The following is a 21,765-nucleotide window of genomic DNA, read 5'->3' on the forward strand; positions in this document are numbered from 1 at the left end:
ACCTATTGTTCACCTAATACCTTTTTTGCACTATTGGTTGTAAGTAAGCATTTCACTGTAAGGTCTACACCTGTTGTATTCGGCGCACGTGACAAATAAACTTTGATTTGATAGTTACCTGTCCAAAATTCTAATCAGTAATAAACTTTTTAGTTACCCAAACTCAGTAACGTAATCTTTTAGATTACTTTCCCCTTAAGAGACATTAGAAGAAGACAAAATGTATGTTACCAATTGAACGACATCTATTGCAGGATAAATCAATGTTAAAGTTTACATAGCTGGCCATATATGGATGTTCAATTTTACTTTATGGGTTGGTTATGTAGGCTTCTTCTAACCCATCTCTTTCTACTACATATAATAATATGATTAAATTATATCTTTACATTAAAAACCTCTACAGGATCGGTGGGTCTACCGTGGGACGTTTGAGCTAACGTAGGCTAATGCGATTAGCATGAGGTTGTAAGTAACAAGAACATTTCCCAGGGCATAGACATATCTGATACTGGCAGAAAGCTTACATTATTGTTAATCTAACTGCACTGTCCAATTTAAAGTAGCTATTATAGTGAAAGAATGCCATGCTATTGTTTGAGGAGAGTTAACAGTTATGAACTTGAAAAGTAATTAATAAACCAATTAGGCACATTTGGGCAGTCCTGATACAAAATTTTGAACAGAAATATGGTGGTTCATTGGATCGGTCTAAAACTTTGCACATACACTGCTGCCATCTAGTTGCCAGAATCTAAATTGCGCCTTTCTCTTGCATTTCAATGTGTTATATACTCCTACATTCATTTAACATTTCCACAAACTTCAAAGTATTTCCTTTCAAATGGTATCAAGAATATGCATATCTTTGCTTCAGGTCCTGAGCTACAGGCAGTTAGATTTGAAATATGGAAGTATGGATTAGCCAAATTGTTTTACCTGAGCATAATCCCAAAACTAAGGATTTATTAGCCAGCCCTAATCTGTTGTTTATGATTTTGCTGTCATGGAGGACTGATTGGGCTCATTGATTCGAGATGAAAAATAAATGCTGCGCTCATCAATCAATCAATCAATCAATCAATCAATCAATCAATCAATCAATCAATCAATCAATCAATCAATCAATCAATCAATCAATCAATCAAATGTATTTATAAAACCCTTCTTACACAAAGTGCTGTACAGAAACACAGCCTAAAACCCCAAACAGCAAGCAATGCAGGTGTAGAAGCATGGTGGCTAGGAAAAACTCCCTAGAAAGGCCAGAACCTAGGAAGAAACCTAGAGAGGAACCAGGCTATGAGAGGTGGCCAGTCCTCTTCTGGCTGTGCCTGGTGGAGATTATAACAGAACATGGCCAAGATGTTCAAATGTTCATAGATGACCAGGAGCGTCAAATAATAATAATCACAGTGGTTGTCGAGGGTACAACAGGTCAGCACCTTAGGAGTAAATGTCAGTTGGCTTTTCATAGCTGTCTCTAGAGAGTTGAAAACAGCAGGTCTTGGACAGGTAGCACGTCCGGTGAACAGGTCTGGGTTCCATAGCTGCAGGCAGAACAGTTGAAACTGGAGCAGCAGCACGGCCAGGTGGACTGGGGACAGCAAGTAGTCATCAGGCAAGGTAGTCCTGAGGCATGGTCCTAGGGCTCAGGTCCTCTGAGAGAGAGAAAGAAAGAGAGAAAGAAAGAGAGACAAAGAGTGAGAGAATACTTCAAAGCATACTTCAATTCACACAGGACACTGGACAAGACAGGAGAAATACTCCAGATATAACAGACTGACCCAAGCCCCCTGACACATAAACTACTGCAGCATAAGTACTGGAGGTTGAGACAGGAGGGTTCGGGAAACACTGTGGCCCTGTCTGATGATACCCCCGGACAGGGCCAAATAGGCAGGATATAACCCAACCCACTTTGCCAAAGCACAGCCCCTACACCACTAGAGGGAGATCTTCAACCACCAATTTACCATCCTAAGACAAGGCCGAGTATAGCCCACAAAGATCTACACCACGGCACAACCTAAGGGGGGGTGCCAACCCGGACAGGAAGATCACATCAGTGACTCAACCCACTCAAGTGACGCACCCCTCCTAGGGACGGCATGGAAGAGCACCAGTAAGCCAGTGACTCAGACCCTGTAATAGGGTTAGAGGCAGAGAATCCCAGTGGAGTGAGGGGAACCGGCCAGGCAGAGACAGCAAGGGCGGTTCGTTGCTCCAGTGCCTTTCCGTTCACCTTCACACTCATGGGCCAGACTACACTCAATCATAGGACCTACTGAAGAGATGAGTCTTCAATAAAGACTTAAAGGTTGAGGCCGAGTCTGCGTCTCTCACATGGATAGACAGACCATTCCATAAAAATTGAGCTCTGTAGGAGAAAGCCCTGCCTCCAGCTGTTTGCTTAGAAATTCTATGGACAGTAAGGAGGCCGGCGTCTTGTGACCGTAGCGTATGTGTAGCTATGTACGGCAGGACCAAATTGGAAAGATAGGTAGGAGCAAGCCCATGTAATGCTTTGTAGGTTAGCAGTAAAACCTTGAAATCAGCCCTTGCCTTAACAGGAAGCCACTGTAGAGAGGCTAGCACTGGAGTAATATGATCAAATTTTTGGGATCTAGTCGAGATTCTAGCAGCCATGTTTAGCACTAACTGAAGTTTATTTAGTGCTTTATCCGGGTAGCCGGAAAGTAGAGCATTGCAGTAGTCTAACCTAGAAGTGACAAAAGCATGGATGAATTTTTCTGCATCATTTTTGGACAGAAAGTTTCTGATTTTTGCAATGTTACGTAGATGGAAAAAAGCTGTCCTTGAAACAGTCTTGACATGTTCGTCAAAAGAGAGATCAGGGTCCAGAGTAACGCCGAGGTCCTTTACAGTTTTATTTGAGACGACTGTACAACCATCAAGATTGTCAGATTCAACAGAAGATCTCTTTGTTTCTTGGGATCTAGAAAAAGCATCTCTGTTTTGTCCGAGTTTAAAAATAAAACATTTGCTGCCATCCACTTCCTTATGTCTGAAATACAGGCTTCCAGCGAGGGCAATTTTGTGGCATGCTTTGAGGGAGGGAATGGAATGGCATGCTTTGAGCACTACTGAAAAGTGCTGTTTACATGTGAAAAATGTATGCCAAATGCTGCATTTGGATGCAGTCTATCACAGTGCCATCCGTTTCATCACCAAAGCCCCATATACTACCCATCACTGCGACCTGTATGCTCTCGTTGACTGGCCCTCGCTTCATATTCGTCGCCAAACCCACTGGCTCCAGGTCATCTATAAGTCTTTGCTTGGTAAAGACCCGCCTTATCTCAGCTCACTGGTCACCATAGCAGCACCCACCCATCCAGCAGGTATATTTCACTGGTCACCCCCAAAGCCAATTCCTCCTTTGCCCGCCTTTCCTTTCAGTTCTCTGCTGCCAATGACTGGAACAAATTGCAAAAATCACTGAAGCTGGAGACTCATATCTCCCTCTCTAACTTTAAGCACCAGATATCAGAGCAGCTTACAGATCATTGCACCTGTACATAGCCCACCTGTAAATAGCCCATCCAACTACCTCATCCCCATATTGTTATTTATTTTATATATATATATATATATATATATATATTGCTCCTTTGCACCCGAGTATCTCTACTTGCACATTCATCTTCTGCGCATGTAACGGCTGTCTACGGAAGAAGTGGACCAAAATGCGGCGGAGTTAGGGTTTGTCATTTTTAATGTCACGAACACTATGCAATTCACAAAACAACAAAACTGACAGCCAACACAGTCCTGTCAGGTGCAACAACAGTGACAAGAACAATTACCCACACCACACAACGGAAACGTAGGCAACTTATGTATGACTCCCAATCAACCACAACCCTCTACAGCTGTGCTTGATTGGAAGTCACATGGCCAAAATTAAATGAAACAATAAAACACTCACTCCCTTCTGCCACGTCCTGACCCAACTACACCCTCTACTGGTCAGGACGTGACAGCGCATCTATCACTCCAGTGTTTATTTGCTAAATTGTCATTATTTCACCACTATGGCCTATTTATTGCCTTACCTCCCTAATCTTACTTCATTTGCACACACTATATATATACTTTTCTATTGTGTTATTGACTGTATGTTTGTTTATTCCATGTGTTGTTGTTTGTGTCGCACTGCTTTGCTTTATCTTAGCCAGGTCGCAGTTGTAAATGAGAACTTGTTCTCAACTGACCTACCTGGTTAAATAAAGGTGAAATAAAATAAAAAATAAATAAAATCTTGATAATATGCAGCTGTAACCCTCCTGTTGTGTTTGTTTCATGTTAATTCATTCTGTGTTCCTGGTCCAAAATGACCGCCCCATTATAGCTGATTATAAATCCATATTAAAACATATATTATCACCTAATGTTGTGTTAGATCTTTTTATCAACTTAAGTTCTTGTGAACATTACAAGTTTTGAACTTCTTTTGCTATTTATGGCCTGTAGACCTCATTGACCTGAGCTCATACAACTTGCTTTTTTGTAAAAAAGAAAAAGCATAATGTATGGATTATTTTGACTACAACAAATACTCAGATGAAACATATTGTGCTATTTAACACAGACTACTTTGTGTCAAAATTTAACAAGGACTCTCTCCTCACCAGTGTCATGATCAAAGATATGATCAAGAGCCTCACATACAGTATATCGTTTGGTCATTGTGCTGCCACAGAATGAATTGTGAGCAAGGCCTCAAAAAGGCTTTATATACCAGAGCTGCGAGAAAAGTTCTATATATTATTGAAACAATGTTGTGATTGTTTATGAGAATGCCAACAGGTATAGTTCCCGTGGTGGAAAGATTCTATTGGGGAAAGGTTCCCGTGGGGGTTTCCATGGAAGCCAAGAAGGGGAGTGAGGTATGTGTGTGTGTGCTCAAACACACATGCATGTGGGGGTCTGGGAGAGGAAGTATGTCCATCTGATGAATGGGCATGTCCCTGAACAACATTTTTACACTAATTGTTGTCTCACCCATTCATTTCTAATGACAGGTCATTTTTGACTGTGAACAGCACAGGTGTTAAATAAAACACCCAAAATGTAATGAAAATCATCAAAATGTATTTTGTGTGTTCAGATGCCCTGTGTGGACAAAGTCATGAAACCTTATGACAATCAGATTAAATGAACTACTTTTTTCAGAGAGAAAACTTTGATCAGAACACAGCAGGAGGCTTAAATTATATGACATTCTGTTTTATCAAATCGATTACCTAACGTTTTATTGATTGCGTGATTGAAATAAACCAAGCAACAATTAAACCATTAATAACCTGGGGCACCACGGAAGCATTAATTCACATAGGGCGATTATCTCCTGAATCCACTCTCTTAAAGATCTGAAGATCTTTTATATCAATAGCAGTCAATTATTAATAGTCACCTCGATCAATCTCATTCTGATAATCGTAAGTGCTTGGTTATCTGCACGAACCCTGGCTAACAATTTGAATCAGCAATACACAAATTGGCTTAATTATTTATTGACTAAATACCGAAATAATCACACAGAATTACGTATATGTATACACAGGATAGATCACACATCGATTACTAATCATGTCCTGAAAAGTCCCTGGTGGACTAATCCGATATGATGGCTGGTTACACAAAGGAAGAGGGTTGGGTTTGAATGAAAGAGCGGTAAGACTGAGGGACAAAGGGATTGGGTCTCTATCGGACCTTGAGAAGCTATGCTTCCGTAAATACAGAATCTTATGCATTCTAAATATATAAATATATATTTACTCTGAGCTGCGCTTCGATAGATGGGTCTAAGATGGAAGACTGGTTTGCCCAACAGAGATTGCCATTGTCCTTTGAAGAATCGTTCTGGTCGTAGCGGATATGTTGAAGTACCCTGTAATTCTTAGGAGATTGTCTCTCCTTTCCTAGCCCACATACGTTTACAGCTGCAGATGACAAATGAACGTCTAGGATGTATCACTTCTTCTTTAGTGAATAATCGTTCAAAATTTGTACCAAGTTGCCATAATCAGCTCATGCTGTATTCTGGCTGGTCTAGTCAAAATTCACCATTCCAGATTGGTGATCGCCACCTCCACGTTGAAATTCGCCCTTTTAAACGTTAGGACAGCAGTCCTAACATTTCTTGAACAAAGGTTGACTTCCGTCAACAGGCTTTTGTACTGGGGGAGAGAAGGGCATGTTTCATAGTTCTCAACCAATGTCTGTTCACTTGGGCGTGGCCACTGAGTGAGCATAAGTTTACTTATGAAAACAAATCTCTCATTTAGAAGCTAAAATCACATTTCATCTTCTCACAAATAGTTCAATATTTAAACATTTAAATTGCACAACAATTCCATGTGAATCTGGTAACTAGAATGTGTATGTCATCCTATGTCGTCCTATCATCAGATATAATGTCCCAGACAACAACCGATCTGACATCATATTCTTTAAGTACAAACGGACACTTTCAACTGGTTGAGAAAGGGAAATATTGTTCCATTCCCCAACCTTTTGATGTTACCATACTTTATCTGTGGTAACACAGGGCTGTCCAAGAGTCCATTCTGTAGAGTGGAGAGAAAAGGGGGAAAGGTATTTATGGGGGGTCATTAACAGTAGTAAAAGTGGTAACAGCGGTAACAGTAGTAACACTAGTAACAGTTGTAACAGTAGTAACGGTTGTAACAATGGTAATGGTGGTAACTGTAGCAACGGTGGTAACAGTAGTAACAGTGGTAACAGTAGTAACAGTTGTATTGCTGATAACTGTGGTAACAGTAGTAACACAATCCTCACTATTATCCTCAATGGCAGAATGGGTCAGCACATCAATCTCTCTCTCTCTCTCTCTTTCTTTCTCTCTCTCTCTCTCTCTCTCTCTCTCTCTCATGTTTTAGCTGCCAGAGAACAATACAAATGTAAATTATGTCATAATTTCAATCAGAATTAGTTTTTCCCCACAAATGGGATTTATTTCAGAAAGAAACACTCCTCAGTTTCATCAGCTGTCCGGGTGGCTGGTCTCAGACAATACCGCAGGTGAAGAAGACGAAGGCTGCACATTTTAGAGTTGCCTTTTAATGCCCTGTGATGTTACTACTGTCTATCATAGCCTACACCCACAGAAGAGGCTGTCTATCATAGCCTACACCCCAGGAGAGGCTGTCTATCATTGCCTACACCCCAAATTTAAGCTTCAGCACCATTCCAACAAAATGTCTGCCCTGTTACAACTGCCCCGTCAACTGTAAATGCTCTTATTGTGAAGTGGAAAAGTTTAGGAGCAACAATGGCTCAGTCGCGAAGTGGTAGGCCACACAAAGTCACAGAACAGCACTGCTGAGTGCTGAAGCGCATAGCGAGTAAAAATCGTATGTCTGTCCTCGGTTGCAACACTTACTACCGAGTTCCAAACTGCCTCTGGAAGCAACATCAGCACAAGAACTGTTCGTCGGGAGCTTCATGAAATGGGTTTCATGGCCGAGCAGCCGCACACAACCCTAAGATCACCATGCGCAATGCCAAGCATCGGCTGGAGTGCTTTAATTAAAACCTCTATTGGGATTAAGGCGCGGTATTTTGACATCTGGATGAAAAGCGTGCCCAAAGTAAACTGCCTGCTGCTCAGGCCCAGAAGCTAGGATATGCATATAATTGGTCGATTTGGATAGAAAACACTCAAGTTTCTAAAACTGTTAAAATTATGTCTGTGAGTAGAACAGAACTGAAATGGCAGGCGAAACCCCGAGGACAAACCATCCCCCACAAAAAATATTTCGTCCTACCACTGATTTCAATGGCTGGCACTTTTATAATAGGGTGAAATCGTGCCCGATTGCAGTTCCTAGGGCTTCCACTAGATGTCAACAGTCTTTAGAAAGAGTTTCAGGCAGTGTTTTTTTTAAATGAGGGAGAAGTTGTAGTTTTTCTAAGTGGCTCCCATTTTGGCTGTAGTGTCTCCAATGCGCGTGGAGGAAAGCGCATTCTTTGTTATTTATCTCCGGTAAAGACAATAATGATTCTCCGTCTTAAATTGTATAGTTTATTTACGTATTAGGATACATAAGGTTTGATTATAATCGTTGATTGACTTTTTTGGATAAGTTTATTGGTAACTTTTGGGATTCATTTTGTATGCATTTTGAAGGAGGGAAACCGGGTGGATTATTGACAGAAGCGCGCCAGCTAAACTGAGTTTTTATGGATATAAGAGGACTTTATCAAACAAAAGGACCATTTTTAATGTAACTGTGACCTTTTGGAGTGCCAACAGAAGGAGATCTTCAAAGGTAAGGCATATATTATATCACTATTTCTGACTTTCGTGTCGCAACTCCCTGGTTGAAAATTATTTGTTATGCATTTGTATGCTGGGCGCTGTCCTCAGATAATCGCATGGTTTGCTTTTGCCGTAAAGCCTTTTTGAAATCTGACACGGCGGCTGGATTAACAACAATTTAAGCTTTATTTTGATGTATTACACTTGTGATTTCATGAAAGTTGAATATTTATAGTAATTTAATGTCAGGGATTTCTTCGTCAGAGGACGATATGGCGAAATCATCATCGGAAAATGAGGACCAATATGCAGCAGAGTTGAGATGGTTCATTTTAAACTTTTAATAAATTCCAAAACGAACATAAAAAATAACAAAAAAACGAACGCACGATACACTGACAGTCCTGTTAGGTTTACACACACTAAACACGGAACAATCTCCCACAATTTAACAGACAAACACACCCAACTAATATAGGACTTCCAATCAAAGGCAACACCACACAGCTGCCTTCAATTGGAAGTCCACCCCAATTAACTCAACATAGAAACAGATCAACCAGACTACACATTGAAATACATCAACATAGACCATAACTCAAAACCCGGAAATAATAAATCAAACGCCCTCCTAACTAATACACCACCCTGAACCACATAAAACAAATACCCTTTGCCACGTCCTGACCAAACTAAAATGACAATTAACCCTTATACTGGCCAGGACGTGACATTTAATTTGAATTTGGCGCGCTGCAATTTCACCGGATGTTGTCGAGGTGTCCCGCTAGTGGCACGCCTAGCCATAACAGGTTTTAATGTAACTTTAGTTGTTCTACAAACGTTGGGCCATATGTTTGGATGTTTAATACATTGTAAAACTGCATGATGAGACTCTAATGATGATTTGAAAAAAGTCACTTGAAAGACATGAGCTCTGCTTTGTTTTTTTGCTCAGGCTGGACACACTCCAATAGTCTCTCATTCCCAATTTGACAAGCACTTGATAATGCCTCGAATTTCACAGCGGCATTCCCGTAATGCACCCTAAAAAAATCCATGCCTTTTGTGGCCCGGAGTGCTGCGTTGTGCCCTTCTCCCTGAGTGTGCTGCCAATTCGAAGCGTCTCTCACTCACATGGCTCTCCGTCACGTGATCAGGTCTTTCTCACAGGCTACAGTTGTGGCCAAAAGTTTAGAGAATGACACAAATATTAATTTCCTCAAAGTTTGCTGCTTCAGTGTCTTTAGATATTTTTGTCAGATGTTACTATGGAATACTGAAGTATAATTACAAGCATTTCATAAGTGTCAAAGGCTTTTATTGACAATTACATGGAGTTGATGCAAAGAGTCAATACTTGCAGTGTTGACCCTTCTTTTTCAAGACCTCTGCAATCCGCCCTGGCATGCTGACAATTAACTTCTTGGCCACATCCTGACTGATGGCAGCCCATTCTTGCATAATCAATGCTTGGAGTTTGTCAGAATTTGTGGGGTTTTGTTTGTCCACCCGCCTCTTGAGGATTGACCACAAGTTCTCAATGGGATTAAGGTCTGTGGAGTACACTTGGCTTGACTCTCAGAAAGAAAAGGGCTACTTCTTCATTTCTCAAAGGAAAAACATCAACCAATTTCTAAAGACTGTTGATATCTAGTGGAAGCCATAAGAACTGCAAGCATATTTCGATTAAAAAGTGATTGCCATAGTAACCTAATGGAAAACAGATTGAGCTCCACATTTCTTTTCCCTGGATGGATTGTGCTCGGGGTTTTGCTTGCCAAATCAGTTCTGTTATACTCACAGACATTATTCAAAAAGTTTAGAAACTTCAGAACTTTCTATCCAAATCTACCAACAATATGCATATCCTAGCTTCTGGGCCTGAGTAGCAGGCAGTTTACTTTGGGCATGCTTTTCATCCGGACGTGAAAATACTGCCCCCTAGCCCAAAGAGGTTAATAACTCTAAATTAAGCATATAGGACTACCTATTTCTTTGTTAACCGCTCAACACAGAATAGCCGCATGCTCCCTGAAATCGTTTGGAGAAAATATTTATATTTTATTCAGCTTTGTTCAATTGTATTCTTCGTACTATAAAATAATATAAAATAATGCCACAGAGTTATAAGCAAATCTTGTCTGCTAAATGAACTAGTGTAGCCCACAGCCATTTGGCATAGCCACATCAGGACCTAACATAAGAACAACTCAGAGTATGCTATTATTATCCTCTGAAATAGACTACATTATCTTCATATCATGCTTCTTTAGACCTGTCTTCAATAAATAATGATTTATTGTGAAGGTGTAGGCTATTTTACATGGATTTATTAGACTTTTAAAATGTCTTGTAGGCTATGTGTGGAAGCCAGGAGGTGCTAAATGTGTTTATGTTAAAACCTGTTTGGGCTACCCCCCCACTTCTCTTAACACCTCTTACATCTAGACGTTCCGCTAGCGGAACACCTGCTCCAATATCCAATGATAGGCGTGGCGCGAATTACAAATTCCTCAAAAATACAAAAATTTCAATTTTTCAAACATATGACTATTTTACAGCATTTTAAAGACAAGACTCTTCTTTATCTAACCACACTGTCCGATTTCAAAAAGGCTTTACAGCGAAAGCAAAACATTAGATTATGTCAGCAGAGTACCCAGCCAGAAATAATCAGACACCCATTTTTCAAGCTAGCATATAATGTCACAAAAAACAAAACCACAGCTAAATGCAGCACTAACCTTTGATGATCTTCATCAGATGACACGCCTAGGACATTATGTTATACAATACATGCATGTTTTGTTCAATCAAGTTCATATTTATATCAAAAAACAGTTTTTTACATTAGCATGTGACTTTCAGAACTAGCATACTTCCGGTGAATTTACTAAATTACTCACGATAAACGTTCACAAAAAACATAACAATTATTTTAAGAATTATAGATACAGAACTCCTCTATGCACTCGCTATGTCCAATTTTAAAATAGCTTTTCGGTGAAAGCACATTTTGCAATATTCTGAGTAGATAGCCCAGCCATCACGGCTAGCTATTTTGACACCCACCAAGTTTAGCACCTGACCAAACTCCGATTTACTATTAGAAAAGTTTGATTACCTTTGGTGTTCTTCGTCAGAATGCACTCCCAGGACTGCTACTTCAATAACAAATGTTGGTTTGGTTCAAAATAATCCATAGTTATATCCAAATAGCGGCGTTTTGTTCGTGCGTTCAAGACACTATCCGAAGTGTAAATAAGGGTCACGAGCATGACGCATTTCGTGACAAAAAAATTCTAAATATTCCATTACCGTACTTCGAAGCATGTCAACCGCTATTTAAAATCAATTTTTATGCCATTTTTCTCGTAAAAAAGCGATAATATTCCGGCCGGGAAAGCGCGTTTACATACAAAGAGAGAGAAAATAAAAGCATGGGATCCCCTCGTGCACGAGCCTGAGTCTCATAGTACTGTGACCGGCCACTATCCAAACGCGCTACTGTTTTTCAGCCAGGGCCTGCAAAGCCACGATTCAGCTTTTTGCCGCCTTCTGAGAGCCCATGGGAGCCGTAGGAAGTGTCACGTAACAGCAGAGATCCCCTGTTTTGGATAGAGATAATCAAGAAGGCCAAGAAATGGTCAGACAGGGTACTTCCTGTACAGAATCTTCTCAGGTTTTGGCCTGCCAAATGAGTTCTGTTATACTCACAGACACCATTCAAACAGTTTTAGAAACTTTGGAGTGTTTTCTATCCAAAGCTAATAATTATATGCATATTCTAGTTTCTGGGCAGGAGTAATAATCAGATTAAATCGGGTACGTTTTTTATCCGGCCGTAAAAATACTGCCCCCTAGCCATAACAGGTTAATTTCCGCCTGAAGACATACCCAAATCTAACTGTCTGTAGCTCAGGCCCAGTAGCAAGGATATGCATTTTCTTGGTTTCATTTGAAAGGAAACACTCTGAAGTTTGTGGAAATGTGAATTGAATGTAGGAGAATATAACACAATAGATCTGGTAGAAGAAAATACAAGGAAACAAACATACGTTTTCTGGTTTTTATTGTTGTTGCACCATCTTTCAACTGAACAGGAACAGCCAAACATTCAGATAGGATGCTGGGGATCATTTCTATGCAGAACGTAAGAGGGCAACAGTATCTGAGAAAAGTTTCCGACACATATCTTCAGGAATGAGCGAGCTACATGACATTGAGCATGAAGTCACTCAGGTGTCCCACACAAATGTACCCAAATGTACCCAAGTGGCTAAATTGGTACAGTGATACATTTTGATGTAAAAAACTATATACAAAGTACAAAAATTATATTCTAACACACCCCTCAAAAAAAGTAGAAAAAAATATATATATATAAAATTATGAAAATTTTTAATAACAAGGGTAACTATTTACAGACATTCAATGTACAATGTACAATATTGTGAGGACCCTCAGTCCTCTACACAAAATTGTGCTGCTGGTGCCATGGCCCATAGCAGTCACTTTCTGCTGTAAAGCATAGAGTTACTGAGCAGGTGGTACATGTGATGGGGCATTTCCTGTGACAAAGAGCTTAGCGTCGCCTCCCCACTGTGCCCTTTTTGCCCTGAGGCACATTCATGCCTGCAGAGATGAATTTGGGCAGGTGAACACCACTGGTTGAAGGAGCAGAAGAGGTAGAGGGGACAGAGGTAGAGGGGACAGAGGTAGAGGGGACAGAAGGTGCTGCAGTGGACTTGCTGTAGCCAGCAAGCTCCTGGATGAGCAGCTCTCGGAAGGCTAGCTGTGAGAAGGGGAGCATTCCACAGCTCTTGGCCATTTCCTTCTGTATGATGAAGGAATTCACAATGGCAATATCAATGAAATGATAGAAAAAAGTCTTGTACCATTTCATGGTCTTGTGGAGCACATTATAGTAGCCTATCAGCGCATCTGACAGGTCTACACCCCCCATGCTCTTGTTGTAGTCCTTGATAGCTCCAGGAATGGGGACATTTTTGGCTGTCCATGCCACAGTAGTGCCCTTCACACGCCTGATGACTTGATCTCCACTGAAGGACTTGTGGATACTGGAGCACATGACCACCTCTCTGGTATCCATCCACTTCACAAAGAGCAGGCCATCTTGACGAATCCATCGCATGCTACCCTGCTCAGCCCGCTTAGGCATGTCGTTCTCCTTGGTTTTTGGAAAGCCCACTCTGTTGGGCAGAATGGTGCCACAAGCCCACACATCCAGCTTCTTCAGGTCTGTGAACAGGGTAGGGCTTGTGTAGAAATTGTCCACAAAAAGTTTGTAGCCCTTCCCCAGCAGTTGAAAATCTAATAATGCCATGACAGAATCATAGCTGAGTCCCTTACCGGTCGCAAAACTGCTCTTCCCCTCATAAACAAAAAAATTGCACGTGTATGCACACGCAGAATCAGCCAAAACAAACAGTTTGTAACCCCATTTAGTTGGTTTGTTACACATGTACTGTTTTAGGCTGATTCTGGCCTTTGAGGCTACCATCCTCTCATCGATGGAAAGGTTCTGGGCGGGCTGAAAATAGGTCTTGCAGGCCTCAACCACACTGTGGTAGAGTAGACGTTCCGCTAGCGGAACACCTGCTCCAATATCCAATGATAGGCGTGGCGCGAATGACAAATTCCTCAAAAATCCAAAAACGTCAATTTTTCAAACATATGACTATTTTACAGCATTTTAAAGACAAGACTCCCCTTTATCTAACCACACTGTCCGATTTCAAAAAGGCTTTACAGCGAAAGCAAAACATTAGATTATGTCAGCAGAGTACCCAGCCAGAAATAATCAGACACCCATTTTTCAAGCTAGCATATAATGTCACAAAAAACAAAACCACAGCTAAATGCAGCACTAACCTTTGATGATCTTCATCAGATGACACGCCTAGGACATTATGTTATACAATACATGCATGTTTTGTTCAATCAAGTTCATATTTATATCAAAAACCAGCTTTTAACATTAGCATGTGACGTTCAGAACTAGCATTCCCACCGAACACTTCCGGTGAATTTACTAAATTACTCACGATAAACGTTCACAAAAAACATAACAATTATTTTAAGAATTATAGATACAGAACTCCTCTATGCACTCGCTATGTCCAATTTTAAAATAGCTTTTCGGTGAAAGCACATTTTGCAATATTCTGAGTAGATAGCCCGGCAAACATGGCTAGCTATTTTGACACCCACCAAGTTTGGTACTCACCAAACTCAGATTTACTATAAGAAAAATTGGATTACCTTTGCTGTTCTTCGTCAGAATGCACTCCCAGGACTTCTACTTCAATAACAAATGTTGGTTTGGTTCAAAATAATCCATAGTTATATCCAAATAGCAACGTTTTGTTCGTGCGTTCAAGACACTATCCGAAGGGTAAAGAAGGGTGATGCGCCCGGCGCGTTTCGTGACAAAAAGTTCAAAATATTCCATTACCGTACTTCGAAGCATGTCAAACGCTGTTTAAAATCAATTTTTATGCGATTTTTCTCGTAAAAAGCGATAATATTCCGACCGGGAAACCCTGTTTTCGTTCAAAGACGAAAAAATAAAAACATGGTGTTGGCTCGTGCACGCGCCCCCAGTCTCATTGTTCTCAGATCGACCACTATCCAAATGCGCTACTGTTTTCAGCCATGGCCTGCAAAGTCATCATTCAACGTTCTGGTGCCTTCTGAGAGCCTATGGGAGCGTTAGAAAATGTCACGTTATGCCAGAGATCCCCTGTTTTGGATAGAGATAGTCATATATATATATCTCCAAACAACTCAAATGAATAATATTTGATATTATTAATTTCAAACAACGGCATGGGAGGTACTCACCCGCCCAAAATCGCGTCCTCTCCATGCAAAAACATTTCCTCAAACTGGGAGTCCAAACTTGACTCACAATCCGATTCCTCTTCAAGTAATTCTGTGTCACAATCTCTATCTATTTCATCAATTATGTAATGTACATCTGTATACCTGGACTTAGCCTTTGATTTTCCAGATTTACTCGCCATAATTTTATCGATGAAATAGCAGAAAATAGCAGATAGAAGTTTCAATGGCGAATGGCTGTGTTACGCTCGGCTTTCGTTCAAGAGCTGGTCATTCCGGATATAACCATTAGATATTGCCGTTTACCTTAGCTCATTGGCTATCTACCAAGCTAGATTTCAAGACGATCAGTGGTCATTGGTCCGAAATACAGTCAATCAACGAAGCCTGCGTCCCACCTAGCCCGTAGAAGTTAAAATTGCATTGAACACTTTAATTTAGTTTTTTTTACTGTTTTGTTTGTGTTTCCATATCCTACAGTAACACAAACTAATTTTAAACATTTAGGTTGATATTCTAATGTTACCTAAGACCTTCATAAACACAACCAAATGATTATATATACATGGCATTTATTAATTACACTGTTAGAATGTTGCAGTCGGGTTATAGTATTTATAGTATTTAAAGAAATTGTGTAAGCAAGTGAACATATAGGATATTACCATTACACAGTCCTGCATTACACAATCCTGCTGCGGACACCAATTTTCTTGGTGTCCACATCACCAACAAACTATAATGGTCTAAACACACCAAGACAGTTGTGAAGGAATTCAAAGGAGGAGATAGACAGATGGGTCAGGGGAGAAAGAGAGAATGTCCACTAGAGCCATCCTCACCCCTCACCCATAGGCATGCTACCCTCCAGTCCCTCGACTTCTTGGTGCTGACGGAAACATGGATTACCACAGAAAACACTGCTACTCCTACTGCTCTCTCCTCGTCTGACCACGTGTTCTCGCATACCCCGAGAGCATCTGGTCAGCGGGGTGGTGGCACTGGAATCCTCATCTCTCCCAAGTGGACATTCTCTCTTTCTCCCCTGACCCATCTGTCTATCTCCTCCTTTGAATTCCATGCTGTCAGAGTCACTAGCCCATTCAAGCTTAACATCCTTATCATTTATCGCCCTCCAGGTTCCCTTGGAGAGTTCATCAATGAGCTTGACGCCTTGATAAGTTCCTTTCCGGGGTGAGGGGTGAGGATGGCTCTTTTCGGGGTGAGGATGGCTCACCCCGCACAATTCTGGGTGACTTTAACCTCCCTACGTCTACCTTTGACTCATTTCTCTCTGCCTCCTTCTTTCCACTCCTCTCCTCTTTTGACCTCACCCTCTCACCGTCCCCCCCTACTCACAAGGCAGGCAATTCGCTTGACCTCATCTTTACTAGATGCTGTTCTTCTACTAATCTCACTGCAACTCCCCTCCAAGTCTCCGACCACTACCTTGTATCCTTTTCCCTCTCGCTCTCCTCCAACACTACTCACTCTGCCCCTACTCAGATGATATTGCGCCGTCGCAACCTTCGCTTTCTCTCTCCTGCTACTCTCTCCTCTTCCATCCTATCATCTCTTCCCTCTGCTCAATCCTTCTCCAACCAATCTCCTGATTCTGCCTCCTCAACCCTCCTCTCCTCCGTTTCTGCATCCTTTGACTCTATGTCCCCTATCCTCCTGGCCGGCTCGGTCCTCCCCTCCTGCTCCGTGGCTTGACGACTCATTGCGAGCTCACAGAACAGGGCTCCGGGCAGCCAAGCGGAAATGGAGGAAAACTAGCCTCCCTGCGGACCTGGCATCTTTTCACTCCCTCCTCTCCACATTTTCTTCCTCGGTTTCTGCTGCTAAAGCCACTTTCTACCACTCTAAATTCCAAGCATCTGCCTCTAACCCTAGGAAGCTCTGCCACCTTCTCCTCCCTCCTGAATCATCTCCCCCCCTCCCTCTCTGCGGATGACTTTGTCAACCATTTTGAAAAGAAGGTTGACGACATCCGATCCTCGTTTGTTAAGTCAAACGACACCGCTGGTCCTGCTCACATTGCCCTACCCTATGCTTTGACCTCTTTCTCCCCTCTCCCTCCAGATGAAATCTTGCGACTTGTGACGGCCGGCCGCCCAACAACCTGCCCGCTTGACCCTATCCCCTCCTCTCTTCTCCAGACCATTTCCGGAGACCTTCTCCCTTACCTCACCTCGCTCATCAACTCATCCTTGACCGCTGGCTACGTCCCTTCCGTCTTCAAGAGAGCGAGAGTTGCACCCCTTCTCAAAAAACCTACACTCGATCTCTCCGATGTCAACAACTACAGACCAGTATCCCTTCTTTCTTTCCTCTCCAAAACTTTTGAGCGTGCCGTCTTTGGCCAGCTCTCTTGCTATCTCTCTCAGAATGACCTTCTTGATCCAAATCAGTCAGTTTTCAAGACTGGTCATTCAACTGAGACTGCTCTTCTCTGTGTCACGGAGGCTCTCCGCACTGCTAAAGCTAACTCTATCTCCTCTGCTCTCATCCTTCTAGACCTATCTGCTGCCTTTGATACTGTGAACCATCAGATCCTCCTCTCCACCCTCTCCGAGTTGGGCATCTCCGGCGCGGCTCACTCTTGGATTGCGTCCTACCTGACAGGTCGCTCCTACCAGGTGGCGTGGCGAGAATCCGTCTCCGCACCACGTGCTCTCACCACTGGTGTCCCCCAGGGCTCTGTTCTAGGCCCTCTCCTATTCTCGCTATACACCAAGTCACTTGGCTCTGTCATATCCTCACATGGTCTCTCCTATCATTGCTACGCAGACGACACACAATTAATCTTCTCCTTTCCCCCTTCTGATAACCAGGTGGCAAATCGCATCTCTGCATGTCTGGCGGACATATCAGTGTGGATGACGGATCACCACCTCAAGCTGAACCTCGGCAAGACGGAGCTGCTCTTCCTCCCGGGGAAGGACTGCCCGTTCTATGATCTCGCCATCACGGTTGACAACTCCATTGTGTCCTCCTCCCAGAGTGCTAAGAGCCTTGGACAACACCCTGTCGTTCTCCGCTAACATCAAGGCGGTGACCCGATCCTGTAGGTTCATGCTCTACAACATTCGCAGAGTACGACCCTGCCTCACACAGGAAGCGGCCCAGGTCCTAATCCAGGCACTTGTCATCTCCCGTCTGGATTACTGCAACTCGCTGTTGGCGGGGCTCCCTGCCTGTGCCATTAAACCCCTACAACTCATCCAGAACGCCGCAGCCCGTCTGGTGTTCAACCTTCCTAAGTTCTCTCACGTCACCCCGCTCCTCCGCACACTCCACTGGCTTCCAGTTGACGCTCGCATCTGCTACAAGACCATGGTGCTTGCCTACGGAGCTGTGAGGGGAACGGCACCTCCGTACCTTCAGGCTCTGATCAGTCCCTACACCCAAAGAAGGGCACTGCGTTCATCCACCTCTGGCCTGCTCGCCTCCCTACCTTTGCGGAAGCACAGTTCCCGCTCAGCCCAGTCAAAACTGTTCGCTGCTCTGGCACCCCAATGGTGGAACAAGCTCCCTCACGACGCCAGGACAGCGGAGTCAATCACCACCTTCCGGAGACACCTGAAACCCCACCTCTTTAAGGAATACCTGGGATAGGATTAAGTAATCCTTCTAACCCTCCCCCCCCACCCTCCCCCCAAAAAAGAAATAGATGTACTATTGTAAAGTGGTTGTTCCACTGGATATCATAAGGTGAATGCATCAATTTGTAAGTCGCTCTGGATAAGAGCATCTGCTAAATGACGTAAATGTAAATGTAAATGTACATTTGTGTTACTTTTGGATATTTGTATTACTTTTTGATTGATTTCATTTTTTGATTTTATTTTATTTAGTAAATAATTTATTAACTCTATCTTGAACTGCATTGTTGGTTAGTAAGGGCTTGTAAATAAGAATTTCACAGTAAGGTCTACACCTGTTGTATTTGGCGCATGTGACAAATTGTATTTGATTTGATTAGACATCATCAGAAGTTCAAACACCACAATCAGTGCATTCACTATTGAAGTTCCAAACTCGGATTACAAATGAAATCAACTTGCCACATCGTGTGACTAGAATGTTTGAGCAAAACACGCAATAGATTGTGTCATTTCAGGGAGGGGAAAGGAAGTGTTTGAACACACTATTGATCTCACTTCTGCATGAATATGTTATATACAATAAGGCATTAAATAATATACAACAAAGAAGTAAGATACACCACTCACACAAGTGAACAAGAGATCTTGAGAATAGATTTGCATGAGGGCTGGAAGACAAAATGTGATACAGAAGAAATTGTCACTCTAAATTTCGTCTGCGAGAACTTGATGCCTCAAAATGAGAGAGAAAGAGAGAGACGCTAAGTTCCCAAAATGCTACTTTTCGCATTTCATTGTTTTGAAGAAACATTTCGCCGAGTAAGAGCAGGACATACCAAATCACCCCACAAAGAAAATTCAATCTACACTACATGATCAAAAGTATCTGGACACCTGCTCGCCCAAAATCTCATTCCAAACTCATGGGCATTAATATGGAGTTGGTCCCCCCTTTGCTGCTATAACAACCTCCACTCTTCTGGGAAGGCTTTCCACTAGATGTTGGAACATTGCTGCGGGGCCTTGCTTCCATTCAGCCAGAAGAGCATTAGTGAGGTCAGGCTCTGATGTTGGGTGAGTAGGCCTCACTCGCAGTCAGTGTTCCAATTCATCCCAAAGGTGTTCGATGGGGTTGAGGTTAGGGCTCTGTGCAGGCCAGTCAATTTCTTCCACATCAATCTCGACAAACCCTTTCTTTACGGACCTCGCTTTGTGCACGGGGGCATTGTCATGCTGAAACAGGAAATGGTCTTCCCCAAACTATTGCCATAAAGTTGGAAGCACAGAATGTTCTACAATGTCATTGTATATGTAGTGTTAAGAATTCCTTTCACTGGAACTAAGGGGCCTAGCCCGAACCATGATAAACAGCCCCAGACCATTATTCCTCTTCCACCAAACTTTACAGTTGGACCTATGCATTGGGGCAGGAAGCACCCTCTTGGCATCCGCCAAACCCAGATTCATCCATTGGACTGCCAGTTGGTGAAGCGTGATTCATCACTCAAGAGAATGCGTTTCCACTGCTCCAGAGTCCAATGGCGGCGAGCTTTTTAAGTGCAATCTTACTGGCAGCAATATCCTTGCCTGTGAAGCCCTTTTTGTGCAAAGCAGTGATGACGGCACGTGTTTCCTTGCAGGTAACCATGATTGACAGAGGAAGAACAACGATTTCAAGCACCACCCTCCTTTTGAAGCTTCCAGTCTGTAAGTCGCTCTGGATAAGAGCGTCTGCTAAATGACGTAAATGTAAATGTTATTCAAACTCAATCAGCATGACAGAGTTATCTGCAGCCTTGTCCTCGTCAACACTCACACCTGTGTTAACGAGAGAATCACTGACATGATGTCAGCTGGTCCTTTTGTGGCAAGGCTGAAATGCAGTGGAAATGTTTTTGGGGATTCAGTTAATTTGCATGGCAAATAGGGACTTTGCAATTCATTTCAATTCATCTGATCACTCTTCAGAACATTCTGGAGTATATGCAAATTGCCATCATACAAAATGAGGCAGCAGACTTTGTGAAAATTAATATTTGTGTCATTCTCAAAACTTTTGGGCATGACTGTACAAGGGAAGACAGACACCAACTGCGTGTGTCCTTATCCAATTCCGAGGTGCATATTGAAGATATTGGAAGAACTGTCCAAAATTACTTTTGTTCAGCCAGCAAGATGAGTAGACCTAACAAAAAGAAAAAGCACTAGCCTATATCAATCTACTATCCCCCACAGTACAAAGGTTGACCTATTCTATTCTGCGCGAGAAATAATTATTCCAAACATAGTCTGGGACAGTTGTGGGATGCGATTGATCTCAAATTAATACAACCACTAGCATCAAAAAAACGATTTATGCAATGTGGCTGCCGCAACAGATCAGAACGTTTAGCTCAAAATGTTGATTACTATTAGGCTATTTCTTCACATTATAAGCGCAGCAACGCGCACATGGTAGTAGGCTATAAGCACAAATGTTCCATTAGCAGAAACACCATTATCAAAAGTGACCACAAATGCAATTATGCATGTAATGCTTTTATTGTAAAGGTGCATTTTAATGGTGAAAATGATCTTCCCCAAACTTGAAATTCACGCACTGCTTTTAAACAACTTTAGTTGTGATAAAAAATCTTATTAAAACTTTTAGTCCTATGAGCTAGGCTACACGAGGTGTGCGACTATGATTTGAAAAAGTTGCAAAAAAAAATACATTGTTTCTCATAATGGGCATCATTCACAAGTGATAATATTTAATTCACAAGTGACAGGCTAATATTGTCAACCATCAGACTTTTCTTGATATATATATATATATATATATATATATATATATATATATATATGATTTTTTTAAATGTTTTTGTAAATACTTTTTTTATTATTATTATTTAATTATTTTAGGGGTGGATCAGCTTTTCTTGATTTAATATTGTTCTTACATATACTAAATAATATATGTGTGACATTTGT

The 21,765-nt window shown here is 41.9% G+C and overlaps 1 protein-coding gene and 1 long non-coding RNA gene across 2 annotated transcripts in view; one reads left to right on the forward strand and one right to left on the reverse strand.

Annotated features, from left to right (window-relative positions):
- LOC106611881 (uncharacterized) overlaps window positions 1-21,765 on the forward strand; it is a 90,315-nt gene that overhangs the window by 16,637 nt on the left and 51,913 nt on the right. The window lies entirely within an intron of this gene.
- LOC145858043 (uncharacterized) lies at window positions 1,133-6,164 on the reverse strand. Its single transcript, XR_014378804.1, has 2 exons — window positions 5,806-6,164; window positions 1,133-1,661 (listed from the first exon to the last, which is right to left on the reverse strand). It is a non-coding gene; the product is annotated as an uncharacterized LOC145858043 (long non-coding RNA).

This window comes from Salmo salar, chromosome 09 (assembly GCF_965601325.2).
Source record: "Salmo salar chromosome 09, fSalSal1, whole genome shotgun sequence".
NCBI classification, from domain to species: Eukaryota; Metazoa; Chordata; class Actinopteri; order Salmoniformes; family Salmonidae; genus Salmo; species Salmo salar.